This window comes from Ammospiza caudacuta, chromosome 5 (genome assembly GCF_027887145.1).
Source record: "Ammospiza caudacuta isolate bAmmCau1 chromosome 5, bAmmCau1.pri, whole genome shotgun sequence".
Lineage (NCBI taxonomy): Eukaryota > Metazoa > Chordata > Aves > Passeriformes > Passerellidae > Ammospiza > Ammospiza caudacuta.
The window spans coordinates 56,563,999-56,585,006 of record NC_080597.1 but is presented as its reverse complement, the minus strand read 5'-3'; the positions used below and the strand labels follow the sequence as shown (position 1 = coordinate 56,585,006).

The window sequence follows — 21,008 nt, the reverse complement described above, 5'->3', positions numbered from 1 at the left end:
TGCTTGGGGAACTAATTCAAATGACTTCTGAAAGCTACAGTTCATTTGGATTGCAAAGCAGTGTAGAAAAGGTAAGTGTTTTCTCAGGCTAGCAATCTACATGTTAAAGACATGAAAAGAACTACTTGGAGTCATAAAGGCTAGTGCCAAAATACATTCAGGAAGACCCATGGTAAGTGAAATGGTGATTCTAGGCAGCAGTGACAGCGTTCATGGGTTATTTATCTTACATTGTCTTAAAATGTTGTTGCATGCTATAGAAATTGCACTACACTGCAAGACAGCAGTATCCAATACTTTTAGACCCTAAAGGAATAGCTATAGGAAATGGCAATTTCCATGAGAATTTCATGTCTAGACTACATTTGATTTCAAATAGCTTAATTCTTTGCAATATAGAAGCAGAATTTCTGGAGGGTATTTTTTATACTCTTCAACTAGTCATTTGAAAACCATTACAGTTTCTTCTAAGCTTGACTTTACTTGCAAACTGTCTATATAAAGATGATATACCATCTTCTGGAATGCCTCTGTAAAACAGAGTGAATTACTTATTTCCAATTTCACTTTCAAACCATACAGATATTTGAACTTGGTAACAAAAACAACTATAATCAGATCATTATGAAGCAAACAGAACATGAGTGTGAGATAGAGATTAAAAAATTCAAAAGCTTTATGTAGGATTGTTTTAAGCAGTGAGTTTTTGCTATTTCTTGCTTCTGTGTTGAGCAAACCATCTAGGACAGGTGTTTCTCTGAACATAAAGGAAATTATCACTTTACTGAGGAAAAGGGAAAGATCTTGCAACTGGTGAAGTATGCAAATGTAGAAACCCCATTCTAAATATCATCAGCAAAGAAAAAATGTCAAGAAACACCTTTTTCTCTGCTGTTATATTACTTCTGAATCCACATGTTCCCAGATAAAAGAATAATTTAATAATGGATTAGACAATAGTTAGAGTTTCCTATAGAGTTTCCAAAGAGGGATTTTTGCATACTAATTTTTTAAGAAAAGCTTATGAAAGTAATAATTAACTTCCAAATAAGTAAATCACTTCCGATTACCACAGGATACAGAACCATTTTGCAACCAAATTTAGCAGATCATCTTTTATAGCCTATAGCTCTGCCAGAGCTCTGGCCTAGGGTGCAAAAAATTAATTCTCACATGTAAGGAATGACCAGAAAAAAGTTGGATTCTACTGAGTAGAGACAAATGCAAAAATTTATACTGAGGTTGAAGTAATCAGCTAAGTAGCACAACAAAGACAGCGCAAGATGGAAATCAATGCAAGTCTAGGAGAAACAGAGGAAGGAAGGATACTTTAAAGGAGATTATTAGGGAAATATGGTAATAATTTTTATTGTTATGAAATGGAAAAAATATTAAAAGGGATGAAGGAACATTTACATTCTCCCTGTCCACTAGAGTTTAGACAAGGACTAAAGAAGGCAAGGGATAGTCAGATGATCTGCAGACCCTTTCATATGATCAAGACTTGAGGACATTAAAATCTTCCTTAACCTGTCATCTTTATCCCAGAGTTAAACAATAGTGTCCTTTCCCCATCTCTTATCTTAATGGGCTCAAAATATCTACAGTTAAATATATTTTTTTCTTTTATCATGGCATCCCAATTAAGTTGAAATTTTAGTTCCAATCTATCCAGTTAGTATCTAATCTACCTGCTTCATCACATAAAATTTGTATAGTGAATATTCAGTGCTCTGGCATAAACTCTGTGGTGCAGCTGGAAGTAATTGAGTTAATGGCAATGAAGACTGTGCTATTTTCCCACTCTTCAGGCAAATTGGAGCCTAATAACTTCAAATGACACTCACACATAACATTACAGTGAAGTTTTCATCCTGCTGCCTATTTTATCCTTCTGGGCAAGAAGATGACTGTTAAGCTGCCAAATTGATACTTTCCTTTATAGTTTAGAATTGGATTTCTCTCACCCATCTAAAAGTTATGTCTCTGCTCTGAGGTAGTTATTCCAGACACTCTATCACTGACAGAAAAAGACAGAAACCTCTAAAGCATGACCCATCCCATCTTTGTACAACACCTATCTAGTAGATTTAGCCTTGCCAGGAGATACTTTCTCCTTCTGATAATGACTGAGTAAATCATGGACACATAACTGGGTCCACAGACACAAATGGTTGAAGTTGTACAGACTGGATGCCACAGAGCCCCTTGCAGGTAATTTCAGGCATTTAGCTGAGATGCTTGTCTTAGGAATGCAGACTATCTCTGCAGGAACCTCTCAGGTCCTTCTCAAATCCTCAGCAGTGTGTGAGGGAGGAGCAATCACCCTGCAGAAGTGCCTGACTCTCTAAGTTGCCTGCGGATGGTACCTAACAAGATCAGGCCTCTAATTAACACACGAAAGGTAAGTTGGATGAATTCAAAACCTAAATAGCCAGCTATTCACACAGAAAATGAAAAGTAATTTCTCTCCCAAGGAGATGGAAGTGCTTTCTGCACTGTATTGCACTGCTCAGGATGTGATAATGGACAGTGTGAATACCATCACACAAAATTGCTCAATCTGAGAGGCAGTGCACAGTCTGAAGATAGGCTGGGGACCCACTGGGGCAGCAACTCTCTGGTGTAGTGGCTCCTCTATTTCTTCTCCAGGATACTGCATAACTGAATACTGCATGATTAGCCTAATAGTCAATAAACTTACATAAATTCTAATAATCACCTACTTCAAAGGAAAAAAAGGACAAAAAATAGAATGAAAACATGTCTATTGATAACTTTTCCAAAGAGCATACTGTGTTAGGCAGTTAAGTCAAAGCATTGCCTGTACCAAGTTAGCTCCAAAAGATGCCCAATATGTAAGCAATTGTTTTAATCCAAAATAATTCAGGCAATGAAAATGTACATACTAATTATTTAATTTTTTATGCACAGGAACAAGGTCAACTTCTTGTATTGAAAAGCATTGATTAAATTGAAGGTAATGACATTTCTTTCCCTGGATATATTTGTCAGAATCTTCAAAGTGAGATAAATTTTAATAGGTCACTTGGTCCCTTCTTTGAAAATGTATGTATATCCCCAAAATTCACATATTCTTTTCAAATACTTGCCACAGAGTAAAATAATCTTACAAATTCATTTTACCCTAATAGTCACCAGACCATTCGTAATCTTTGACATCATGCAAGACAGATCCTCCCTTTTCTGGTGTCTACAGCAATTTTTATTATAATCTATGATTTTGTCCTTTTACCAGGACAAACACATATTTATATTTATATATATATATATATATATATATTCTTTTCCCCTAAATTGCTTATAATGTTTAACATGTTTTTGAGGTAGGTTTCTATTCATATCAGTGGGCAATATTGCAGGTGCAGGGACACTGCCTTATGTCCCACTGCTACACCAAATTCCAAATTCAATTGTTTGGGGGTTTTTTGCAGTTAGATGAAGCTACTTGTTAGTTAGCCACTGATATTTGTTATACTCTTTCAGCATTTCTTTTCTTAGATACAACTCTTTCACTGAGCAAATGTTTTTTGTTATTTTTCTCTATCTCCCTTCCTTGAGGGAGAAAAATCTTCCATTCTCTGATTCTTACCACTGAGTTTCCCCTATACCCAGTGGCCTGTGAAACTTGAACAATTTACTACAACTAATTCCCTGAGAACTGCCACTAACTCAGAAAATGTACTCTGATTCCCAGTGAATACAATTTGCTTACGGGCTCTTCTTGTCTCTGAGGGAAAATCAAGCAAACACAGATATTTTCTTGTTTTTACTTGTGAATCAATCTGAATTTGTTCACGCAAGGTAAAACTAAAATACTGCAGAATGGAAATACAGGTTGAAAATAATCAGGACCCTCTTATAACAAAATTTTTTTGATAACTGGGTGGAAGAAGAACTTGTTCTTGCATAGGAGGGCTAAGGAACAATTCAGAAATAAGACAGGAGGATAAAAAAGGTAACCAGATTCAAAAATATTGCAGGTTGCTAATACAAAGGAACAAAGAAAAGAGAATAAATGTTTATTGTCAGGAAGCAGGGGGGTGGCACAGGTAAATATATTTATTTATTGCGTTCATTAACAGTTTTTAAAAATTGCTTATAAAGTGCCTTGCCTCAGGATCTGACCCTGTGCCATCAAAATCAAAGCACTTTTCTTTTTGTTGATTGTGCTATGAGTAGTACCAGGCTCTAGAGATACACAAAGATTCAGAATGTGAAGAAATCAGTGGAACGTTCTGAAGAGCTGAGAGAGAGGATTATTTTATAAGTGGAGCACAGGAACTACTGCTCTGCTGTGGTGGATTTTTATGTTGAAACTTGGACTGAAAATATTTCCAGGAGCCACAGGAAGGCAGTGTGTAGCAACTTCATTGTAGTTTTGAATACATGCCCAATATCTAAGGAAAGTATCATAAATATCAATTTTGCTACCTGAACTCAGCTTAGTTAAATATTTTTCAATGGCACATTAGTTTCAGGCAGAAAACATTGACTCTTGACCTTTTGCTTAATTCTGATTTTATCATTTAGATTGCTATAATGTAAATGACCGATACAATGTAAATTTGTATGTAAATAACCACAAGATTGTTTGGCATTTACAACATTTCCATCTTCAAAGTGCAGTTGGCCTTCTGTGAATGACCTGAAGTGATTGCACAAAAAGTGAGTTTAGGCCAGTAAAAGATGAGATGTGTCAGGCAGCAAAGTGCCTAAAGCCACAAACACTCAAGCATCTGTCCCAGCCCGTGCTGGCCAGCTGGCCCTGGGTGGGCAGAGAGATGCTTTCTGAAGTTCCCTTACCACAATGAGGAGGCTTCCCAGGACTCAAAAATCCCAATTTCAGGGACAACTAGTGTAGGCAGGAGGCAAAGAACCCCTCTTTTGGGGGCCAGGTTTTAAAGCCCAGATGCTCAGGTCAGATAACCAGGGTATGTGGTGTGACCCAGGCCCCGATTTCACTCCTTCACCCCTCCAGAGGAACTGGCAGGCGAGGGGGTAAACCCTCACCTCTTCTCATGTTCACGTACAAAATGGGTGGAGACAAAAATCTCTGCTTTCATGCTCTTCCAGGGTCCAAAAAGTAAGACATTTTGAGGGGAATCCCAAACCTGCTTGAATGCCTCCTTTCTGGTTCCTTGCAAACAATTGCAAGAATCGCAGCAACTGTTAATGCAGAGGTATGGGTTAATAATCCAGTGTGTGATTTACATTTCTGGAGGGGAGGGATGGGGCACTGGTGAATAAAATCCCCTGAATACTGGTCCTGAGTGGCTGGTGTGTGTCCTGGTGTGAGGGCTTCATCCAGCTGGCCTGTCCCCAGTGCTCACCCTCTGCTATCCCCATTTTGGGAATCTGGCTGTACCAGCCTGGCACCTTGGGAAAACTGAATTCCCTGCAGAGCTGATAACGAAGTCTCTGATGTGTCTGTATGGAAAATAACAGATTAAACATTTCTGGCAAAAAATTCACAATCCTATTGGATCTTATGTAAAATTTTCCAATTTGACTTACATTTTTCTTTTAGAGCACCATATTTTCTAACACAGTAATTTTTACCCCACCCCAAGCCTGATACTCAGTCTTTTTGGCAATAAAGCAATCATATGAACTCTCTACATACTTTATTATTTTTCAAAGGGAAGAGTATATTTTCTTTCAAAAGTCATTTTTCCAAGTTAATTAGTTTGCATTAATACAGACTTTTCATTATGCAAATCACCTTACAAGCCCATTAGCTATTGTGGCTGTCACTGGTATTCTTGACTGGTTTAATTCTGCAGAACAGTGAGCAGCAGCCCCACACAAAGGGTTCACTACAGAACCATAACCTTATTATCTCACTCAACCCCACAAGGATAAATTTCAGCCAAGCAGAATTTCAGAGCAGCTCTGTTTGCCAATGGGTGAATGTCTGTCACTCAACTTGGCTTTTGATAGAGGATATAGAGAATTCTCGCAGAAAGGAAGCAGAAGACTGAGAGGGAAGAGTTTTGTGGGAGAAACAGAAAGTGTAATAACAGTGGGGGAAAGCAATATGCCAGTGAGTTTTGCACTTTACATGGGGTGGAAAGGAACAGCTGGCTTGTGACCCTTAGAGAAGTTTTTTGGGGTATTTGCTCTTTGCAGTGTGGAAAACTGACAACATTCAAGCCCCAAAGGGAAGAACCTTCAATTTTGCCCAAAGCCAGAAAATTCAGTGTCTTGTTTTGTGACCTTTTTACACACTAAACTTTCTGTTTTGCCTAAAGTGCTGTTTAAAGTACAGAAGTCTGATTTTATATGCAGAAGTATAAACATTGAAACCAAAGTTTTCATCAATAAGAGGAAATTCAGAGACCTGAATAGTCAGAAGCATTATCCAGCTTGCATAAACTGTCCAACTGTAACTCATCTAAGTTTCCTGAATGAAACACATTTCCTAAGTGAGTTTTTTTAATGCAATTTCCAGTAATTTCTCTCCTCTTAATTTTGATAACACCATCAGAATAGGATATATGTGGCATTTTTGTGCCATTTGTATTTTTAATTTTAAAAAAAATTTGCAAGAAGCATAGACTGTGGCAGCCTGGAAGAAGAGTCCAAAAGATGGAGTCTTATTTTTCCCTGGGAGTTCGAACTTAGTTTGCTTTGGGCAAGGATTGCTGGAAGGTTATTGTACCTGAACCTTCTTCTCTAGCCTTAGTTTTTACTCAAATTTGAGTGGTATTTCTTGTTCTATTTTCAGTGCTGTAATCCCTGAATTACCATTCTCACTATACCTTGGACCAGAGGGAGTAGGGTTTAGGCCTACAGAGCCACTTAAGTATTTAAAGCTTTTCAAAGCCTGAATTCTATTTAAATCAGTTGGAGCTGGTTGGTAAAACACATTCTTGAACACAGAACATAGAGCCTGCAGTGTAATGTTAGAAAAAATATATCCCTATCACCTGTTTATTTACATTCTAAATATCTCAGGCTTTAAAATGTTAAACACTTTCTGCAGGAGTGCAGAAGCAAGTGTTTCAAAGAGTATTTTGACTTTAGTATTTAAAGCACAGGAGGTAAAGCTGCAAGAAAAGCTGTTTCACATCAAAATGGGGAGCTTTTTGATTAAATTTATTTCTGATAAAAATGAAATTGTTTCTTTTTTCTCTAACATAAAACATCAGTGTAAAGGGGAGAGAAAGTTCCAACAATATCAAAATGTCCTGGGAAGAAAAGTTTGTCTGTTAGTTGAAATTATTTTTCATTTTCATTTTATATTTATTTAGAAATTAAAAAGCTAAAGGCAAAATCATTTGCTGAAACTAAACAGCTATAAAAGGATTTTGTCATTTCCTGACTGAAAAAAATAAAAAAGTGTCTTTAAAGCGATAGCCAGAGAAGCATCTGGATTGCATTATCTGTATCCCTTGGAAATAGGAGTACATAACTGCTGGAAAATGCAGTTGAAAATAAAGATCTCTGACAGTTGTTCCAAGTTGTTGTTTCTTTGGGTTTTTCCCCCAAGCCTTGCCTTTTGCCTGCAGGTTTCTTTCAAAAGCCCTGGCACTGCTGGGGCTCTGAGGGTCAAACCTGGCCCAGGCACCGGCACCTCCCTCCCCGTCGGGGAGCAGGAGCATCTCCTGCTCTGGGCTGCTCCTGTGCCCTCTGTGGGTGCCTGGGCTGGGCTCCTGCTCTGGCTGGAGCCCTTCCCTGTAGGACACCAGTCCAGGGAAAAAGCAACAAAGTTCCTAAGCCATTGCCCTCATTTCTGCACTACCTGTTTCACTTTTCGCTTTTTGCTGCTCTTTGGGAGAAGGAGAAAGGAAGAGGTATATATTGACAGGTGAAACTTCAATAAAAAGAAACCCTTTGCATGCTCACTTCTAAAATCTCCCTGTGTTGATTTGGCTTACAGGCTGTTTTATGCTTCTTAGTAGGTGAACTAATGGTAAAAATAAATTTATCATAATGTATGACTCCCTCAATGAGGAGATAAACAGGGATACAGCAGGCCCTGTCTAGGCTGTAGGGTGTTCTCTTGGATAAAAAATGGGTGGTGGAATAGCAGTCCAAAATGTATTCTATTTAGTATACTGCTTATCTGCCTAAAAGCTAATTATAGTACCTTGTTAGAAATAATTCCAAGTGACAGGCCTTTCTTTATTGCCATTACCATGTGCAAACACCATGAGCTGGCAGAGATTAACAAGCTCTACCATTTTGTACTGATGAAGTTTGTCCACCTGCCAGCATCACTTTTTTCCCCAAGTGGGTCTGTCTAAGAGAAGGTGATTTTTGATATCTCACTATCACTACTATTGCCATTAAACTAGTATGAAGACATCTTGAGTATGTGTCAATTCTCAGTTATTTTTTGTATTGTAGCCCTGGGTTCTGCCTGTTAGGAGATATTTTACTTTTTACAGTGCCAGACTGATGGGAATTAATGTACACACTGAAAATCAAAAGCACAGTCTCGTTGTCAACACTAACACTGTTAAGAGCAGCAAGTAATGCTGTAATGTTTATAACAGGTCTGTCTGTGTACATGCAAATAAATTTGACAGACTGCAATATATTAATGAAATGATGCCCAGTATCCTCAAAAAGTAGCTTTTAGTAGATACTACTCACAAAGTTCAGCTATATCTGTGTGGTAGAGCTATTCTTTCGCTATTCTTAGCTTGTTACTAAAAGAGGTTCCCTAATGTCTGTCTTAGTTTTCCTTGTATTTCTAGTTCTCCACATTACTGACTTGTCTCTATTAAATTCTAAGGTTAAATGAGACAGACAATGCTTTAAAAAATATGTAAATTCCAGTCAGGAAAAAAAAAAAATTGTATTAGGAGTAATTAGTGCTGGGTATTTCCACATCAGATCCCATTAAAATGATGAATTAAAAAGCTTTTTGAAGGTGAAAAACAATCGCAGACCTTCATATGGTCACAAAGTATGTTCAGGACAGAGGGCAGAGCAGTTCTGACAGGTCTTACCTCAGCACTTTGCCCACAGCCTGCAGAGTTCTCACCTGGCAGGGAGGGATCTGGTCCTGAATGTTTCACTTGTAGGCTTCAGGAGATTCTTCTGCCCTGCCTTTCTCAGGACAAACACCCAGGCAGGGCACCTGCTGATGGTTTAGGGAACTTGAGGCTTCTTCCTGCTCACCTAGGTGTTAGGAGAGGTGCCTGTGTTACAGCATCCAGAGTTTCTCAGGGATGTAGCTCCTCTCATGCCTGGAGGTCACATCTTCAATGAGTTCTTGGTGACTGACACGAGAGGATCAAACACTTCCCTGCTGTGGCCCTGAGGGCATTGATGGCCTTTCTGTCCCTCCCTCTGTCCCAGGAGCCCCAGTCTGATCCAGCCTGGGGCTGTTGGTCCCTGCCCCAGAGATGTTGCAGACCTGCCAGTGTCCAGCCCTGTCTCTGTGTGGATGCCTTGACCCATGCTGTCAGGTGAACAAATATTCATGTCCCAGAGTAGCACCCTTATCCCCCTCAACCAAGCTTCAGGGGATCAGGCTGCAGCACAGGAGAGCAACATTCAGTGAAAATTCTACTGTATAACAGTCTGGCTGCCTCTGGGAAATAAAAGGTATAACAAAACTCAGGTCATTCCTACCAATTCAGCATATTATTCCAGTCAGAGTCCTGAATTCAGACCAAATACTTTCCCCACTTTATTAGACCCTTTATTGGTTTCCCAACCTGAAACTACAGTACTAGGCTGTTGAATAAAATGGGATAGAGTTGGGGTTTATCAGCATCATCTGGTTCTCCCTCACATATTCAGAAGATATATTCTAAGGACACTTAGCAATTCACTCTCTGCTGGTCACATAGTTGAGAATTCCAGAGAATGGCACCAAATCATACATGTGAAATAGGTCTCCAAGTAGCCAGATGGTGAGAGAGCCAAGTGGTGATGAGACATTGCTAGGAAAACTGGCTGCGTTGAAGGAATGTAAGAGTCTAGAGTGCTAGCAAGTACCTGAGCAGAGGATTTTAGGGCTTTGGTAACATCTACAGGCTAGGTATATGAATCTTGGTTCATTGTGGTTGCTACCATTCTGCATTTATTAGCAAGCACAGAGAAACAAACCATTTTTGTGAATGATCCCATATGTTAGGAGACAGACATTTCTTTTATAAACATGAATTTATGCAGACTAAACCCACAAAACCCCAGTGCAAGCGGTTTTGAGAACACTTGGTGATGATCTACTTCTCTATGTACAATATAAGCATTGTGTTCTGTCCCAGGCATCTCCATAGGGTTGGCAGGTGTGACACAGGGTGCACAGGAGCTCCATGTCCATCTGGGACAGTGGCTGAAGGCCAGGTGAGGTATACCTGAATCCCACCCTTTACTTAGGAATGACCCAGCTCAGACAATAGCAGGCTTAAACCAAAATAAGGAAATTGATACAGAGGTTTTTTACCTGGTTCTGATGAGGTCTGCTGCTTACAAGTTTTTGCAGGAGAGAGCTACCAGAACTGTCTGTTCCCAGGCTACCTTACCTTTATACTGGCTGGCAGACATTCAGTTCTTCCAGTCCTTCCCTAAGTGGCACGGAGTGAAGTTTGTGGCACACCACTTATGCCCACATTCACTTGTTACAGCATGTACTCTTTGGCACAGCAAACAAAGCAATCCAAACCTCCTCCCGGCATTGGAGATCAGGAGGAGTGAGGGCCCTTGGAATGCAGACAGAAGCATTCGGTGCTTTGTAAAAACTGAAGTCCCTGATCATAGATATGAAGAGAATGAAAACCAGCCATTGGAAAATCTGCAAGCTCCTGAAAAGGCACAGGTCAGAAATGTGACAGACAGGTGGAGGCTTGAAGTGAGAGTGTTTGTGCTTGTGACTGACTCCTCTTGACCTCGTGCTCCTTGCTGGAGCTGGACATAACTCCCTGACAAGCAGAGCTGCTCAGCAGTGGCTGGGGCAGCCCCAGAACCTTTATGAGACCTCTGCCCATGGGACAGACCCAGGGAGTCTGAAGGGCAGAGCTGCCAAGGAGCTGTACAAATTCTGCTCCTCATGAGGAGCAAAGCACGGGGGTGCCCAGCTCTGCCAGGGTACACAGGCTGATTTCTGATTCCCTCTCCCTGTGTGGCCCAGACAGGGAGACACGGAGGAGTTTGGTTTGTTGGCCCTGTTGCTGTGCCGCCTCACCAGCTGCGTGGGCTCTGTCTGGAGCACCGTGGCACAGGAAGGGACGCGGGGCTGTTCAGCAAGCAGAGCCTTGGAAGCCAGCGTGGACACAGAGTTACCAAGGCAAACTGAGCTGCAAAACATCTGCGGTTTTTTGAGTTGTCCTGAAAGAAGATTTGGACTGCACTGTGTAAAAATAGTCAATAAAGAAGATTAGAATAAGAAAAGGCAAGGTCACTCTTATATTTCAATCAGCAGACAAATTCACCTTATTTTGGAAGTGGTCCATTCCCAGGAAATTTGAGATAATATGGATAAGTCAAATTTGTTCATTTCTACACCATCAAATCTTCCACTGAGGAATGAGAAGATTTAAAAGATGATCATGTTTTTCCAAACAATGAGTTGATCACTACTACAAAGTCTATTTGAGAAACCAGGTAATCACATTCTTCTAGGTAGATTTCAGTAGATGTGAGACTCTGCATAACACTTTCTGTCTGTTTCCAGTTAATATTTTAATGAGCAAGTTTTCTTCAGCAAGCCTCTTAAGGAAACAGCAAACTATTTGAAAAGAGAAAAAATTTCTAAAACAATACATTTTACATCTTTCTCCATTAACATTTGCCTTGAATGTTGATTGAAAGAATTTGACTGATCTGGTCGGAAAGATTGAGTGCCTCAGAAGGCACAATAAATTTGTGGGTAAGTAACCTATTCCAAAAAATGACAGAACATTAAAAAATTAAAGAATTTTATGTAAAATTCAGGTGCTGCATTCTATTTGATAAATAGGCAAACCATGCAAGTAAAGGTAGTCTGCTACAACTGAAGCAAATTTTTATTTCATATGTTTTGTGACAACATGAAGAAATACCTTTTCGTGCACTGTAGTTCTGTTATGTTGAAATATGTGTATGCAATTGTGGTGGGATAGAATGTAAGAAAAGATAGTGCAGAAGGTAGTCTCACCCCTGAGGAGTTGCAGCTGTACCAATCACCAAAGATTAGGAACAGGCCTGCCCTTAATAGGCCACAGCTGTGTCCAGTAAGAGTGCTACACAAAAGGGGATTAGCTGGGTGAGGAGAGAGTTGGAGTTTGTTGGTCGTGCTGTGAGGAGATGAGCATGAGAAATCACTGAGAAGGTACGGGGGCTTTTGCAATAAGATAGTACCATGCAATAATGTTTTAAACAAGTAGACGAGGTAATTCTCACAGTACCTATGTGTCTATAGGTCTGGTGTTAACGCTGTGACCTAAGCAGACACTGACCAGGCCCCACCAGCCAGGGGGTTCATGTCTCTCTGCAGTGCTGTGCTCCGCAGGTGTGTGCCCAGGGAGGCTTTGTTCCTACCCTGCAGCGTGGGCAGCACCAGAGCCCTGCTGCCCCAGGAACAGCCTGTGACAGTGCCACAGGTCACCAGAGCTGATCATAGACATTGTAGAGACTCTTTTTGGTTGACTTGAGTTCCTCCCTGCTTTCTAGGTCTTGAGCCTGAGGGCAATTCTTTGAGGCTCACATCGGCAGTCTCAGGAGTTAGTGACTTAGGAGTTTTTTATTCAGCAGCTGAAACTGGGAGCAGGCTGATGGGAGAGCTGGGAATGGGGCTGTGAACTAGATAAGCCAGGTGTGAGTTTGGAGTGGGACTGAGTACTTTAAAACCCTTGTGTGGCATTTTCATTCAAAAGTAAAAGGCTTTTACTTGAGTTGCTTTAAGTCATTGTAAGAGTATAGGGAGGAAGGGTGAACCAAATCTACTTTTAACAGCTAGCTAGAAAGCATTCAAGAAAGGATATCATGTAGTTTAGTAATCCAGTTAAGACAGATAAACAGCTTATAGCCTCACTTGGCAAGATCTGGCAACACTGCTAATTGCAATTCATGGTTTTAGTTCTTTTTATGCAAGTCTTTGACTCCTTTCTTTTGAATGAATGACTGAGAGTGCACAGTAGAGATGGACCATATATCATTTCTGGTACCACTCCCCCCATTTAGCTGCTTTTGCTGAGAACAATAGGATCAGGAGTACAACGGTGCCATGACTGCTCTTACAAGGACTGCCAGTGCACAGGGGAAACATAGCAGACACCTGAGGTGAAGAACAGACCCTTTGTCCTGTGCTCTTCTTGCTGGTGTCTGCTTTTGCAGAATGTACAGTTGCAGTGGTTTGTGGTAAGGCAAAACTCTGTTCATCCTTTGAATTTGGGAATAGCCTGTTCACCTGGGATCTGAGGGCTCTCACCATGTTCATGGCTCAGCCATCAGCAAATCTGTCTCTGGACTACGGTTTGACTATCTGTAAAATGGTTGTTTGGGGCTTTGTAAAGCACTTCAAGATTCATGGCTGGACATGCTATAAAAGACCAGGTGTTTACTGGGAACATTATGTGAGTGACTTAAAAGCCACCAACTATTACAAACAGTAGGCATTAGGCTCTTTTTGATGTTTAGCTTTGAGTTTTCAGTCATTTCTCCACACCATACAGGTCAAACAGTATGCCTTGATCAGTGGTCCAGCACCTTTGGGACGTGTTGGCATCTGGGACAGAAGTTTTTAGAGCTGATCTGCAGAGAAAATCTACTGTGTCTGAGACACACTGGATCTGCAGCATGATGAGAATAGACATGACACTTTTTGAAAATGTCATATTCAATGCTCAGATGTCACTCATCTGATCTCATCTGTAGCCATGAACATAAATGCCAGACTAAACTTTCAATCAGAAAAAATGGGCATGCTTGGAGAAATCCATCCACAAGCTAATCCCAGCCAAATGTGTTCCTTCATAAATAAAAATTATTATTTCTTCTGCACTCTGTATTTTGCTTGACAGCACTGGGGGAAATCCTCCAGGTACTGAAAAGCAATAGTAAGTCTGTAGGAGTTAGCAAAGCTGGTTGCCAATACACCAGGCAAGGAGCTTACTGATGGCAACCAGCAAGCAGCCCAGCAACTCACTTTCCAGTGACTCTGCAGAGCAGCAGGTGACATCCCCCAGGGGTCGCATCTCCCACTCACCCTCCCCATTGCTCCGGGCTTTGCGCTGCTCAGGCACTCTGCCTGGGCACGGTTCAGGTGCATGACATTCCATGCCTCCCCTGCTGGAGCTGCCTGACAGGGAAGGGGCAGTGGGGCAGGCTGGGGTGCAGATGGAGCTGCCAGCACACCCTGCCTGCAGGGCTGCACCAGGCCTGGCTCCACAGAGACCCCTCGGCCCTGCCGCCCTCACGGCCCTGCCGCCCTCACTTCCCACCTCCGAGCACAGCCCTGCCACTGCAAAGCTGCCAAGTGAAATTGTTCCTCTCCAACTCTGCCAAGATTGCACAGGACCAGTCATGCTGATTGTTCATTAGAAAGCCTTAATATACGTTTAATGACACCAATTTTTTTTTTTTTTTTTGCAGCGCCAGCTGGTATTTTAATAGCCTTAATAATAGCACATATTAGTAGCATTATTACTTGTTTGTGTAACACTCCACCTTCACTGTGCTATGCCAGCAGTAACTAATGAATGTGTTCTAGGAAATTGATCCACCTGAAGCAGATTTCTCTGAGTGGAGCTCTAACTTTGGAGAAATAGGATGTGAGCTTGGTGTGGGAGTGGATATGAGAGAGATTTAAAGCTCTTTTTAGATTTATGGAATAGCTTCCAATTCCTGCTGATGCAGAAATCAGTTTAAAAATAGATAATTCCACCTGGGCCATTTGTGTGTGCCTGCTGCTCCAGACTCAGCCAAGAGCAGCAGACCTGCTGTGTAAGCCAAGCTGACGAGAGGTAGGAATCCAAGATGGGGGGAATGCCAGTGTGACATCTTTCAAACAGTCTTTTCCATCCATCCTCCATATGACCAAAACAATTAATAGTAAGAATAGATTAAATAGACCATATTACTAGACTACACAATCAGGGGTGTCGGATGAAAACAGCTTGATCAGCAGCCTCAGACATGAAGACACTGAAAACAAGAAAACCAAGGCTACAACTATTTTAGGTCTTCTGTTTGGGCTTGAATATTCTGCTTTACTCAAAATACTTGCAGGCCTAGATTAGTGTATGAAGTTGGCAAGATAAAATACTAGGCATATAGACAGCAGAAGCAAGAGGAAGCTAAATTTTACAGCTGAGATCTGGCTCAGCCCCTGGGCCAAGCTGTAGCTGTATATGATGGCAATAGCTATAAATGTATTGAAGCTGTTACTCAAAAGATGATAGTCAGCACCTCCAGAAGGAGTCAGAACTTGGGTGGTTCAGTGGGAGCAGATGTCGGCCAGACTTGTGCTGAGCTCTTGTTCAGGTTGGGTGTTTGACTTTTGCTATTTGTGATATGCTTGGTTCCCACCAACGCCTTGATGTCCCACGTGGATCATCTTTTACCGGCACTGCCCTTCTCCCTGTGATATTTAGAAATCAGAGAGCTGGTGCTAATTTTAGGCACAGTTATGCTAAGCAGGACTCACAGCAGCTCCCATGATGATTTGTGTGGGATCTCATTTTTATCCAGTCACCCGGGCTCTTCCTCTGGATCCACTTTGCTATCCAGCCCTTTGATTTTCCTACCTACTTGATAAATCATCCCAGCACACAAGGCCCAAATGGCTCTATTCCCATTTCTCACCCTCTCACCTATTTCCTGGCTCCTTCCTCTACTGCCCTAAAAGCACAAGAGGACATAGCAGCTACTTTGAGGAGAACCTGTAATTGCTGCTTGGGCAGTCACTAAAAAGGTTGAGACAATTTTCTTTGCCAAAATTCCACCAGAAAAGTCAAGGAACGAACTGAAGTTCAATGCTATTTTTCACATACCAGCTGAAAGGTTTTCTAATTGATTAGCAATTAGCCAGACTCACAACTGGTATAAATCAGAGAAATCCCACTGAAGTCTCTGATTCATTTTCTAGATGGTAAAAAATTCAGCAGGACCTTTAAGCTGCCAATGTTATCCATCCAACAGCTGGCTAAAATTCAGAAAGATAGCTTTGACTTTAAGTATTCTTTATGGGGCAGATATAATCAACACAAGAGCTAAAGTGAAAATTCAGAGGTTTTAAAAAAAACAGAACCAAAGAAAGCATGGATCTGATAAATGTAGGTTTTAGGAATAAAAGTCAAAATGCAAAGTCAGATTTTTACAGATGTGTGTTTGTTACCATAATGAATCAAACCCAAGTTTTAACAGTTCTTCTGTCTCTTGGATGGAAGTTTACCACTCCTGTCAAAGTGACTGGAAGGATTTTGCTAGCTTTTGGTGGGGGTGGACTCCATCCCTTATGAAGCCCAATTCCCCAGCAGGTGTGGGCATTGCCTGTGTGCACAGCAGAGTTGTTGCATTTTGTTCCCTTTCTCTTTTCAGTTCTGCTTCTCAAAAAATTCAACTCAAGTTGTTTCAGATAAATATTCTAATGAAACTGAAGGCCTGGGAGCTGAACAGCCTTGGGAGAATTAGAGTGGCAAAGGAAGATGGGGAAAGCTCCAGAATCTGCCTGTTCTCCTGTAACAGACAAAGGCTTTGTCTTATGCAATAAACAAACATTGCCTGAACTTCGTTCATGTATTCTGGGAAGCCTAATAGTGGGTCTGTCTCTAACATGCAGATATATTAGAAAAATTAGAAAACTTTCGTAAACTTGGTAATGCTGAGGGCACTTCTATATTTTCTTCAGCTGCCTCACAAAACAGAACTGGTTTGTGGCTGCTGCTCTTTAGTGTATGCATCTTATTTCTGGACATAAGTTAGGACATACTGTTTTCTCTGTCTGCTTCACATTGTTGGGCAAGTATGTCACTGCTAGTGAACTCTATAGCATATCAAGATGCGACAATTATATATGTGATACTGAGTGGTGGTATTTCATTTTACAGGCCAGCAACTCTAATAATCATTTAGATAAATGCAAGACCAGACTGTAAATTACATATTTTCTTTAATCTTCTATTTATTTAAAATATAACTGAAACCATTTATGACTTTATTAGAATTTTTAGATTTACTCTACAATAAATCACAATGCAGAATATAAAGCAATATAAGAAAACGTGTATTATTAAAACAAAAACACTATACTCAAGAAGTGGAGAAAAGGATTTTATGACCTATAGGAACACCCCTTTCTTCCCTCTCAGGAGTTACTTGTAAACCTTTTGTGGTTATGTTGCCATAAGTGAATGATATTAAAATCTGTGTTGTGTTCTCATAAAGAGGGATTTTCTTGGTAGCAGAGGCATCCCAGAGGTATTAGTCTTTATTTCAGAAATGCAGTCATTTAAACTAAGGACTTTTTCCCTATATGCTCAGCTGCCATCCTTCCTCCCACTCCCTGGGAAAAACTCACCATTGTCCTGTTTGTTTAACATAGTTTGTGTAACTCTGACAGAGGGAGTGAAAAGCTGAGAAAGCCTTTGCCTTCAGTACTGAGGCCATTTAAATGACCTGTGCCTGAAGATTTGGAAAGAGTCTGGACTTAACTTTGCAAATTCTATGTGCAGCAAGAAACTGCAGAACTGCTCCAACTCTAAACAAATCTACAGGGAATAAATGCTCAAGCCTTCACCAGCCACAGCCAGTGAGGTTTAAAAAAAGAGCCACAATTTTCCACACTTCTAAATGCTCAGAAAGTCACATTTAGTTGAGACTTCATTTTTCTGAGGGGAGTTTGTAGTTTTGCAGGGAGACTGTGAAAGCTGATCTGAGTAAGCAGCCTCATTGGCTAAGCTAGAAAATCCTGCATTAAATTTGGAGCCTAATAGGAAATTAAGGTACCAATTCAGCAGGTTAGGGTTCAAGATATATTAAGATTTAGATATAATCCTGTAATTTTTAGAATGTGGCATTCTTCAGCCTTCTACATCAGTGGAGCAAAAGGTGGAAGTATCTGTAAAAAGATACAAGAGATAGGTAATTTGTTCCACTATTCTTAGTACAATGACATTGGTAATTAAATTATACAATTTATGCCTAAAATAATCTGTCATGGTTTAGGGTATGAGGAATCAGAGCAGTAGTTACTTTTTAATCCACTCTATATAAAAAGGGCAATAACAGAAACAAACTCCTATTAATCTGAGTCATTAGGTGTACTTAGGAGCCCTATTCCCATCAATTTCAATGTAGAGCACAATTAAAAATGAATGTGAGATGCAATCTGTACAGAGTTTAAAGTGCTGTATTTATTAGTGTTATTGCTGAGTTTAAGCATCATTTCAGAGAGTTAAGCACCTGAGTTACGCCAAGGCAAATCTACTTTGCACTTGACTGTCAAACTGATTTGCAGCAAAGCCCCAGTCTGGGATTAAGATCAACATCCAGACATCTGGAACTGGTTGAGTGATAAAGAAAAATCCTGACTGTAATATCAAGCAGCAGAAATGGGCAGGAAGGTGTAGCATTACCCTTCAGCTGCCTCAAGGCAAATGGGAGAAAAATAATTTAATACTGAATAAGGCAGGATGGTTGGGATGAGGGCTGCCTACACTGCATCAGAATTGCTGATTTAATTTGTAACACTAACTGAACCTTGCTGTCACATGGATCTGTACCTCCTAACTGGCTGAACATACAGATGGGGTTTGCCTGATTGGATCTACATGAAGAAACAAGGCCATGAATTTTACATGGCCATCTACAAAACCATTTCAATAATCTTGGTTGCCTCTGCTAAAAGATTCGATGTTCTGAGAACTCTACATAGTTTCAATTATTAGTGAGATACTAACAGATTTGTATCTACTTGTTAATTTTTTTATTAGGCCAAGAAACATTTAAGGTTATTCTCATACCTTATACCAAAAAGTATTGTTAAAATCCAAATCACATAGGATATTTTTTTGTTATCTAAATGCTCAGGAGCCTATCAAAATCTTAACCAATTTGGATAACAAGCACTTTCAGATATAGCTGTGTTTAGGCATCTATACATGCTTCTTTAAAACATGTTTTTGCTTGCAATGCATGCCTTCTGATTTTTTTTAGGAATGTTCTAACATGGAAGAGACCTATCAAGAGCACAAGACCCTGGTGGTGTAACTCCCTGGGAGGCACCCCCGCTTGATGCTGGGCCTACTGAAACCAAGGGAGCTTTCCATTGACTTCACGTGGCTTTGGACCAAACCATCAAAAGCACTAACAGGGCCCTGTGCTTATGATCTGCTCCTTGACTTTTATTTTTTTATCCATTATTTCCACTTGATATCACTAAGAATTGATAAGTCTTGCAAACGTGAAAGAAAGAATCCCAGTTTATACTATAATGGGAGAAAGTATGTTTATTATATTTAAAAGCATCCATTCTTGTAGATATACAGGGATTACTTAATTTTATCACTACTACTCAGTAGGAATATTACCAGAAATGGAACTTCAATCCACAGCGGGAAAAAAAGTGTACAACTAGAATAATTTTGTCCACTGTCAGTTTCATTGCAACACATTGTGTTATGTTTCACATCCACAGTTTTACCATGCAACTGCTGAGAGCTCAGGTGTAGCTTTTCAGGCCTGATTAGGTATCTACCTCCTGTGTTGTCATTGTATTTCAAAAGTTCCATACCTTCTCAGTGATTTCCCATGGGCATCTCCTTGCAGCACTGACTCCTTCTCAGCACAGCCAACAAACTCCAACTATCTCATCACCCAGCTAACTCACTCTTTTGCAGCACTCTCTTTCTTATTAGACACAGCTGTGGTGATTAGTACAGCTGAAACTCCTCAGGTGTGAGACTGCCTTCTGCACTATTCTCTTACATTCCATCCCTCCCTCGTGCTATAAAATAATTTATTCACTGTAATAGTAATGTTTGGTATGTCTAAATCTTAGTGATATAGGCATCGAGAGAAACTCATGGTGTGAAGTTCACAAGATGCTCTGTCATGGTTTCATCCCAGGAAAGAAATGTGCAAATGCCACCACATCAGTTAAAGAAAGGAAACTGTGGCCAACAGGAAACACAAAGAGAAGAAAATAGATGTCTAAAAAGTTATAAAATTAGAAATCAGAAATGCTCTTCACAGGAGAACAGAAGAGAGAGGATTTGATCTTAAAAGTGCAGCTGATCAAATGTACGCAAATATCTCTCCCATAGCCTGTGTCCAGCCTCAAAAGGAGAGGGATGCTAGCAGAGGAGCAGAAGGACACTGGGGACAGCTTTCCCCATGAGAGCAGACCATGTCATGGGGTTTGGGAAGGTTCTTTTCACTGTGCCATCCTGCTCATCCTCTCACACTGCAGATCCCAGCCTCCTGACCCTCACAAAATCATCTGGCCTGCCAAGACTGTTGAGAAATAAAAGCTAAAGCCCACTGGGGGTTCCCTCCCAGCTAAAAGGTGCATTTCTAGTTTGGCTGCCCCACTTTATTGGGTTTATTCAGTGGCAAAAATCTGGGCCTATGTATCTGGATATCTGGCTAGACATTTATACAGGATGCACCAATGTATTAGAGACAGTTGCAAATTTAACATATTCACAGAAGATTTTATCAAATACTGTTTCACTCCCTTATTGTTCAGTTACTGGGAGTGTGACTGTCTTTCTCTAACAAGTGACCTTAATGGAGACAGCAACAAGAGTCTAACATCTAATTCAATGGCACTCAGAAAATATTGAAACATTTTGTTTCCCATTAGCATGTACTTCAGCCCTACAGCACAAGCAAAATGTCAAATGAATCATTTTTACACCCTTTCTTTGAAAAATCCACCACAATCATACTCTGATTTTTAAAAAACTGCATTTCTCTGAGAAAGTCATTCCATTAAAAAAAAGTCTTTAATTTTCTTCACTATGAAGATATTTTCAGAAAAAATTTAGTAGATATCCTTCATTTATTTTTTTCTTTAAAGAAGGATCATTGTAAAGTTGATT

General features: G+C 40.4%; 1 protein-coding gene and 1 long non-coding RNA gene across 3 annotated transcripts in view; one reads left to right on the top strand and one right to left on the bottom strand.

The window, feature by feature from the left end:
* SPAM1 (sperm adhesion molecule 1) overlaps window positions 1-10,452 on the bottom strand; it is a 32,498-nt gene extending 22,046 nt beyond the window's left edge. Inside the window, exons 1-2 of one of the 2 annotated variants that reach the window (XM_058805696.1) lie at window positions 10,433-10,452; window positions 8,985-9,156 (exon numbers count right to left, since the gene is read on the bottom strand). The gene's annotated coding sequence lies outside the window, so the exon portion shown is untranslated. Of the gene's footprint in view, window positions 1-8,984; window positions 9,157-10,432 lie in introns of those variants that run through there. The other variant, XM_058805694.1, reaches the window with a different exon arrangement.
* Window positions 10,453-12,273: 1,821 nt separating this feature from the next.
* Window positions 12,274-19,391, top strand: LOC131558237 (uncharacterized). Its single transcript, XR_009274789.1, has 3 exons — window positions 12,274-12,295; window positions 13,147-13,323; window positions 19,120-19,391. It is a non-coding gene; the product is annotated as an uncharacterized LOC131558237 (long non-coding RNA).
* Window positions 19,392-21,008: the final 1,617 nt, after the last annotated feature.